This window comes from Glossina fuscipes, unplaced genomic scaffold (assembly GCF_014805625.2).
Source record: "Glossina fuscipes isolate IAEA_lab_2018 unplaced genomic scaffold, Yale_Gfus_2 223, whole genome shotgun sequence".
Classification (NCBI taxonomy): domain Eukaryota; kingdom Metazoa; phylum Arthropoda; class Insecta; order Diptera; family Glossinidae; genus Glossina; species Glossina fuscipes.
The window spans coordinates 4,329-14,054 of NW_023998566.1; the positions used below are offsets into that span (position 1 = coordinate 4,329).

General features: G+C 35.7%; 1 long non-coding RNA gene across 1 annotated transcript; it reads right to left on the reverse strand.

Annotated features, from left to right (window-relative positions):
• Nucleotides 1–249: 249 nt before the first annotated feature.
• On the reverse strand, nucleotides 250–9,479 carry LOC119642470. The gene is made up of 4 exons (XR_005248055.1): nucleotides 9,320–9,479; nucleotides 9,142–9,263; nucleotides 8,961–9,032; nucleotides 250–541 (listed from the first exon to the last, which is right to left on the reverse strand). It is a non-coding gene; the product is annotated as an uncharacterized LOC119642470 (long non-coding RNA).
• Between the last annotated feature and the right edge of the window lie 247 nt (nucleotides 9,480–9,726).

Here is a 9,726-nt window from a genome sequence, read left to right on the forward strand (position 1 = left end):
TTTGAAATCATATCGATTTGCGTTTGGGAGGTTTGCTAAATTTGTTGCTGTTGCTGTTGACCAGACGTATACGTAAGTACCGCATAATGGCTTCACGATCGCGTTGGCTCAGATGGAGATTGGCTAGATGTACTAATAAGCCATGTTTAGAAATTTGACCTAAATGAAAAACGTTTATTTGCTTATCCAAGTTTAAATGAACGAATGTAATTTTACAATATAGGAAAATATAAGAAATTGTTTACCGAATTAGCTTTTTGAATGTGATTTTCTTTAAGCTTGTCGTTATCGATATCGACAATAAACTTTCTCGATCGTGGTCATCATCCGAAACCGCACAGATCGATTGTACCCAAACATGACGTTGGGCCACAGCTGAACCATTCGGGTTCTTCAACCTGATCCTTCGATTGTTGCTCATCTTTCAAGCTAGACACAACTAAAAATCCGGACATTGCTGGTTTCACATAGTTCTTTGTGACAATATGATATCTTTCTTTAAGAGACGATTTCTCTTCCCTCTCAGTTCCATCCGTTGATGCTGAAAAATATCGGTAAAGCATTACAAGTTTTAAATACACAACTGATTTTAAAGATCGATTAACACACACAATGCACCCAAACCGCTATTTCACGAAGGTATGTCATACGAGTAGGAGGTGGTAGAGGAATAGCTGCCGTCTTTTTCATCATCCGCTTTTCGATCAATTTTTATATCTTAAGTGCACGTACCGGCACTATGAAAATTTCCTCAAATTTCGATTTTTTCGGAAACTCCATTAATGCCATTTCGGTGTGAGGCTTATTATCTGCGACTTTAACCCAAAATATCAATTGATTTCACAATATATTTAAATATTATCATTTCCAATTTAGGGCCTCAAAGATTATATTGCAAAAATAGTTAATTTTCACAACATTTTCAATGTTTTACTAGTGGCAAATCTAGTAAACTCAAGATATTTGATATAAAGAAATCTTCAACATTATTTGAAAAAAAAGGATTCTCCTTCCCTTAACGATATATAAACAGGTAACAATTCTGCACTACAAAAAGAGTCGAATAATGAATTTGCAACAAATTTTAATGCTCACCCTTTCGATTCCTGAAGACGTAATTTGGAGTATCTTGTTTTTTTTGCATAGACAGCGAGATGTCAAAAAAGCAGTCTTCCAAAATCCATGGAGATTTAACACCAAAAGAGCGGAAAATTTTTAAGGGAATATTTAATTGCTTTGCGACGTACAAACAATGGTAAATTGCAGATGGTGACTTTGGAATTTTCTTCGCAAAAATAATCTTTCTCACGTCATCATCGAGAATAGATTTTTTTGAATTAAGAAGCTTGGGGACTATTTTAGCTTTTAACTCATACAGTCTATTTTCTAAAGTTGGAAGACCAGTTTCAATTATAATATTATTTATGAGCGTCGTCCGAAAAGTGTAACAACTTGGTCTGACGGGTTGGTGGTAGACCGGTTGAAGGATGTTGATATTAGATTTGCAGCTATTGCCATAAATTATCAAAGCATAGTCAATCTTGCTTAACACAAGCATTTTCGTAAGATAAGCAATAGTGTTAATATTGCCCTTATTAAAATAAAATTTTAAATTTGTTTATTACTGGTAAGCCATTAATATGCATAAGTAGATTTCCTGCATCGCAAATCTGTTTTCGACAAATGTGCATTTATTAGATTATTGTACGGAAATTTTAGCCCCTGAAGGCCAACCTTGCGGAGATCTCTCGTCCAATAGATTCGAGGATTTTGATTGCTTTCGTGTTGTCTTTTTCTTTTGTAAAAATGTATACATCGTCCGCGTAGAGACAATGTTCCACTCTTGGTACACGGCAAAGAATTTTGCTAATTTGATTCTAACTTTGAACCGCCGATGCGACATGAATGATTTGATGTAGTTGAAGAATTTGGGTCCAACATTCCATGATTTCAGGAGTCTTAAAATAACATGAAGACCAACTCTGTCAAATGCTTTTTCGAAATCATTTGAGAGAATTGTTACGTGATTTCGTTCGGAAATTGCTTTGCTTGTGAAATAATCAATATGTAACAGAGCGTCGATGCACCCTCTACCCCGCTTGAAAACAACTTGTTGCTTTGTTATCAGGTTCTTGGACTCAAGAAACTAAGACAATCTAGATGCCATAATCTTTTCCAATATCTTTGAGAGGTAAGATAAAAGAGAGATTGGGTGATAATCTGATGCGATGGAGACATTTTAGGACTTTGGAATTGGAACAACTGCTGCCAGTTTCCACATGTAGGGTATAAACCGTATGTATAGGTCCAGCAATTTCTTTTTACTTGAATTAGACACCGCAGTGATCATTTGATAAGAGATGCGGTCTAGACCAGGTGTCTTCCCCTTCGATTTGGAGAGACAACTTCCAAGTTCTAAGGTAGATATGCAATTTTCCAAGAAGGTGGCACATCTGCCAATACAATTTGAAAGAGTAAATGGAGTCCTTTTATTTTCGATGAAAGCACTGGAAAAGTTGCTGTCAGAGGAGTATTCGCACCACATTTGTCCAAAGTAATTAGAAATATCATGTGCGTCAGTTAAAGTTCCATTGGGAGTGCAGATGGCAGAAATTTCGTTCAGGTTTGAAGTTCCATTGAGTCTGTTGATTTTGTTCCAGACAACTTTCATTGATGTATTTCTGTGAGTTCCTCTCGAAAAAAGTTCGGAACTAAATGCCTTTGATTTTCGTAATTCCTTCCTGAATAGAGCATTGGCCGTTTTGTATAATAACAAATGACCATGATCAGGACATCTCCTAAAGCGGCGCCATAGATCCATTTTATTTTTCCTCAAAAACGAAAGCGTGTTGTTCCACCAAGGAACCATAGCTCGTTTAAAAAAGCTGTTGGATTGAGGAATAGAAAGATGAGCAGCCGTGCGAATCGCTTTAGTCATAATAGCAGCATCATGCTTGCAGTTCCCGTTAAATGGCTTTAAATTCAGAAATGACTCGGCCTGTTTGGAGCAATTGATCCAATCCGCTTTATATAGGAGGAATTTGGCCTGTTTTGCTGGGGTAGCAGAGGACATTGAAAGTTTAAGATCGATTATGATTGGAAAGTGATCACTATTATGTAGATCATCAGAAATAGACCAGGAAACCAAAGGAAGAAGTGAGGGAGAGCAACATGTTAAATCAATATGTGGAAAAGTGTGATGAGTTGAAAAGTGCGTTGGTTTTCCATCATTTAAAACGCAGAGATTGCTCTCAATGAAGACCTTTTCTAAAGAAGTACTACGATTGTTGTTCACTGTTGAGCTCTAGATGGTATTCCAGCTGTTGAAGTCGCCGCATATAATTAATGGGGCGGAAAGTACGGAGAATAAATTGTCGAGTTCTTGCTGAGAAAACGATTGCGAAGGTAGAATATAGAGTGAAAGCACTGTAAATTTTATGTTTAACATTATTTGTCGCTACGGCTTGTATATTAGAGCTTAAATTTTTGCGTTTGTGAGGTATACTTGATTTTATAAAAACACCAACTCCTTGTTTGGAATATAAATTTTGATCAGCATTGGTGAAACATCCAGTAAATGATTTGGGTGGAATAGAAGAAAAGAGGTTCTACAATGGGTCTCTTGAAGCGATATAAGGGTTGGACTAAAATCAATTACGAGTGTACGGAGTTCATCAAAATTATTAAGAAGTCCTTTAATGTTCCATTGTAGAATTTTAAAAACTTTATTTAATTGTAGTGACATGGAGTGGAAAGTAGGTTAAGTTAACGTCTCCGTCGAAAATGTCACTATAAGAATTTTGCGTGAATAATTTGCTCTTACCAGCAGAATAATCTGTACTTAGGTGTTTGCGTAAATTTGAAGTGCAACGAGTGGGCACATGTGAATGATTTGAAATTGAAGGTTGATTGAGGGATGGAAGATTGGATTTTTTACAGCGATTACAAGCAGGAGTTTATTTATTATTTTATACTTTATTAGTATCTTTACCTATATTAATTGGTATTTTTTATTTGTATATATTAACAGGTTCTTTAAATTTTTACTTATTATATAATTATATATTTGATTATGAAATGTTATATTTTTCTATGCTTTTAGCTTTTTTAGTAAAAATACCAATATTTTTAGTTCATTTATGATTACCAAAAGCTCATGTGGAAGCTCCTATTTCTGGGTCAATAATTGTAATTTGTTGAGTAGAGTTGAGAACTTGTGATTCTGGGGGATTTAGTTCATTAGATTTGGGCATATGTGTTGTTGTTTTAATTTTTTCAATATTTGCTGTTGTTTAGATTTTTTTAATATTATGTTTGGCGGGCAATGGAACTGATTTGGTAATATAATTTTTGGTTGATGGTAGAACAGGTTTTTCATTGGAAGGAGTTGGAATTAAAGGCTTATTAGGTACGTTTTGCGAGGCGACAACAGCGTAGGTATTGCTTTTGCTAATTCTTTGGCTTCCAGATGGATTAATTGCCCGGTATTCGCATCGCGCTTCACCCATGCTACAGTAATTTTCTGTTTTGATTTTTAGAATTTCACGCATTTGTATAAAACGTGGGCATTCTTTGTCTAACGCCGAGTGTTGATCGTTGCACTTTAAGCAGAAGCTACGGGTACAGTTTTCAGAATGTGGAGGAAGACCACAGTTAGCACAGGATGGAGCATCTTTTTGCCGTATGACCCGTTGGCGTTGGCAGTTTTTACATCTCATGGGATTTGGAATGTAGAATTTTACATTACATATGTACCAAGCTACATCAACCATTGCCGGTAGCCGATAGCGGTCAAAAGACAAAATAGTTCTTCCTGTAGGAGAGCGGGTTTTTCCATCGTCATTTAATTTGGTGAATTTGTAGACTTCGGTCACTCTTTCAATGCCCATTTCGCGAACAATTTCATCTTCCGGCACATGCATTAAGCATTGGGCATAAACTACGCCTTTAACCGAGTTCTGTTTGTCATGCATTTTAGCGGATATAGCATATAAATTAGCTAATAATTTCGACTTTATGAGCTTTCGGTTGCGCTTGGGTTCCCAGCGAGGACAAGTAAATTTCCATCGCGTTATATCGATATAGAGTCTATATACGTTGTAATGCTATCCAGTGCTTTTTTAATAGCGAAAGGGCTGATTTGCGAAATTGGTATGGAGGGATCAGTTGGAGAAATCACAACATAGTTTTTGTCGATAGGAACGATGCTACAGGTTGGCAATACCGGAAAGGCGAAATTTTTAATTTTTTTCTTTGGGGGGATACGTCTGCTAATAGATGAAATTTGTTTTAGTTTTTATCAGGCGGCCCCGGGGCCATTATGCCTTATGGTTGTCTATTATTTAATAAATTGGTAAATAACCATTCGCTTGAAAAGGTTTGGGAACTGCTGAGGATAATGACAATTGTTTTTAAAATTTTATTTTTCTTTTGTGTTTTTTGTTTTTTTGATTTTCTTATTATATTTGCAGAAAAAGAAAGCAAATATCTTATCAGCGACAATCAGTTTTAGCAAAAGCACAGAAAACACACGAATTAAACACAAAAAGACACCGAAAACACCGAAAACAATTTAAAAAAAACACAGACGAAAAACAAAACACGCACTACTCAGAACACAAGTCGGTGTTGAATGAGTTTAATATTTAAAATTGTATTCATCAATAAAAGAAAATCTTCATTACTCTGGAGACTTTACAGTATTATATTCGTCTTTGAAAGGTACTTCGATTCTAAAAGGAGTCGAATTTAGGCTTTCACATTTCATTATACTGATTACAAAGCTATTATTTGAAGGTAGGATTTCAAATATAAGCATGTCAAGGATTTTAAAATAAACTCGAATTTTATGAACAAAGAACAGCGTTAACTGAGCTTGCCGTAAAGCCGTAACTAGTGCTGTTAAATAGTAGTTAGGATAACGTTATGCTTGGATTAGGAAGTTTGCTACTCCGTCCAAATTAGGAGACGTAAGATAATTTTAGTCGACTTGGTAAAAATAATTTCGAAGGACAGAATTTGTTATACCCTACACCATTTGTGATACAGGGTATATTAAGGTAGTGCGCAGAAGGGCTTATGATGGATGCAACTTTTATTATACCGATTTGAATCTGAATTGATCTAAGCCTCTCAGTCCGTCTGATGTCTCTCCATGTAAATTTGTGTTCAAGCTATTGATTGCAATTTTTGAGATGTTTTGATGAAATTTGATACACTGATGTGTTTTGACCCCAAGAACGAACGCTGTTCAAAGTAAATCGAACCATGTCGGCTTCAGTCACTTCCTTTACAACGCCTTATGTCAATAAGCCGTTATATGAGTAACTTTTGAGCAATATAAGGTACTTAATAGTGGTTCTTGGCTTAAAATATTTCGTGGCTGCCAAATATACGCCCTAAATCTTTAAGAAAGCTGACTTAATAGCTTAAACTAATAAAGTGAAGAAGGGGAACTTCGGTCTACTTTGTAAAAAAAACTTTAAAGTCGTAATCGGGACTTCCAGACACAGAACTACAAATAGTGATCATTGTAACTATTCACGTCCATCAACAATGTATCTGCTATGCACTAAATGTATTCGAAACGCCATGCTGATCAGACAGATGTTTTTAAAAACAATTATTCTTCTTCCCAGGAATTAGAGAAAATAAGCGTACGTAGAATATCAAAATAATTTGGATAACAGGTAATTTAAATCTTCTGTTTAAATCAGTGCTCATACAGTGATGATGGTGACGATGAATAGACACTTACTCTCGTATAAAAAGCTGTTCAATGATAATGATCCTGTAGCTCTCAGCAATATTGTTGTTTTTGGTAATAAAAGTAATAACGATTTCAATGTTTATTTGAAAAATTTTTCTGGTTTGTCTTGATAAATTGTCGTAGCGGAATTGTTGTTTGTTTCATAGTTCTGCTTTTACAGGCAATGTTTTTGTTGTTCTTATTGTGGTTTCTATGTCAGTAAATGACCACAATTGTTATGGGGCGTTAGTTATTTTGCGTGCCTCTTCGGTTTGTGGTTGAGGGCATGCGTGATAGCAGTCTACAATTTCTCTTGAAGGGAAGGTGAAGCAATTAAACGAGAGTAAAAATAAAAAATTCTCTAGTAGAAATGGGTCTAAAAAATTGGAAAATACACTAATGATAGAAAATCTACGTCATTTGAAATGAATTTCTTCATACACCAAGGTGGAGTTATTGTCTTTTTCCGACAAAAAGTTTCAAATTCACGTTTACTTGCGTATACTTGTGTAATGTATATATATTAACTATTTGTCGAGTACACTGATGAATATCATTGCTAGCTGTTCTTTTCATCCCCATCATGCTTAACTGCTATGCGCATTTGTTTGATCAATGTCCTAGGGATACCAGATACGAATATACTTTACTCAAAAGCTCCTTCCAGAGACTCGCATAATAGCTGCTAAATTAAAATCTGGCGTTGGTGCTGAAATGTAGATAGAAGTATGCATACCCAATGTACGACGATATAGGCTGAAAGGTAAGAGGACCTCCTACATCATCACTCCTTTGTCGACAGTCTTTTTTTAGACATGTACGATTCATAGGTAGAGTACCTTAAATGCGTTTCGTTCTTAAGACACCTTACCTTCATTTTGAATGCTGTGCGAAAGCTGTCGTTAAAGTTTTGCTTGAATCGTCCTTTAAGCTCGACTTCACGGCTTTGTGCAGCTTACCATATAAAACGGACAGAGTGTGATTTTCGACGAGGACATGTTAAGTTTCGACGGCACTGACATACTGGACGTACATTTTGCGCCAGGTTTAGATGAATTCAAAGCAGTATGGGCCTAAGCGAAGAGAGAACGAGACATAGACGAATAATTTTTTTGACTGACTGGGCGCTATTTTTTCTCTCATCATTCATATCTTGCTCTCGCCGTTAGAAATTCTACTAATAAGAGAATTTCGTCATTTTGAGAGAGCAGAGAATTTTAAATATTTGCTAACAATATGTGCAATATATATACAATCTCTCTCATAAGTTGCCAAATTTAATTACTCTCTTAAATCGCCACATTTAACTGCTCTTCTTCTTATGCCTGCTATAGCAGATTTAAGCGAACGTCTCTCGCACCTTTGATGCGTACATATAGCGAAATAAGTCGAAACCCTAACAATGAAACCTCGTTAACGCTATACGAAATCAGTGCTCTGGCCTCTTTATTTTAAGGTGTCATGCTCTAATTTAATGTTTATTGTTGTGGAGACTAGTGAATAAAATTGTTGGTTTGTTATGTCCATTAATCGGAAATGAACAGTTGTGTTTTCTGCAATTTAGGATGTTTCCTTTGTATAAGGTGATGTCTGCATGCGTCAACCAGGGATGTGAATGGTTTTTGGAAAGAGAATTATTGTGAACTCATCATTTCATAGTTCCGCTGATAATCTACGTGTATTAGCGAGTGGTTTCCGAAGAGCGTTGGAGGTCGACCACCTCCGGATATAAACAACTTCCATGGCTTGGTACCGTGTAAGTGTCATTATTATTGTTATTCTTGTAGTTATTATTTCTATGGGGATAAGGGGAATTGTGATGGGTTGAATATATTGATAAGGTTGAAGAATTGACCTTCTTTTTGGAGAGTATACTCGGAGTTTTTTTTTGGGCCTGTTTTTGTATCAAATTTGTCACTTTATTCTTGGTCTTCTTAAACGATAATTAACAAAGGCAAAAGGAATGAAACATCGACATTGTGTGTAGATACCAGGCAAAGTTTGTGCGTACGCGAAAAAAAAATTTTTTTGACAATTCGGAACAAAATTTCTCATGACTAAAAGAAAAGGATCTCGATGTGAAATGGGCTGCGATCATTCCAATCATACCAATATCGAAAAAAGTTCTTGCACTTGTGAAAAATTTTTTCGAATAGAATTTCCTTAAAAAAAGAAATGAAATTTACAAGTGTCTATTAGTTGTAGTACTAACATTGTTAAAATTCCGCGCTCAAGAATTGTTCAGGATGTCCCACATTGTCTCTCGGTCCAATCAGACGTCTACCTAGTAGTATGAAGAAGTTAAAAATATGCAAGATATAAGATAGTGAAATCGCCATGTTGTAAATATGCAAGGATCGCCATGGTAGGGTCATATAAACGAAAGAACTTACCAGAATTAGTATTGTCCTTTAAATTAAACTTGTCAACATATATGAAGCAGAAACTTTTTGAAGTCCCGTTCACGGGAATCGTACCCAAAAAACCATTACTAGGTTCCGTAAAATTGTGGTACCTGAAGGGAAATCTAAGCAGTGAAATAGAAAGGTTTATTCGCCTCTTGGTAATTACGAAAGAAAATTATTTTCTCGCATGAGCGATGCTTTAGGGATGTTACTATGATCAGTGACCATTGGTAAATACCATCAATAGGCTGGTCGCACAGCAAAAGAGCCAGGTTGAATAATCTTTGAGACCGCTTGCAAAAGGTTAAACAATCGAAGAAGAACGTCGCATCAATCGTTACTGAAAATAAATTAAAAAATCTAGTGAATCGTCTAAGATAACAAAGAGATCCATTTTTTCAATGTGGCTCACATATTTAATCCTTTAAGTTTGTTGGGACTTGTTGTCCTTGCCGCCAAAATTATAGTTCAGAAAACATGGCAATTACAATTGTCGTGGCTTGAAGAAGTAAAAAAAATCTGCAGCAAAGCTTTTGAAGAGAGCTGCGTTTACGATGTAACAAACCAATACCC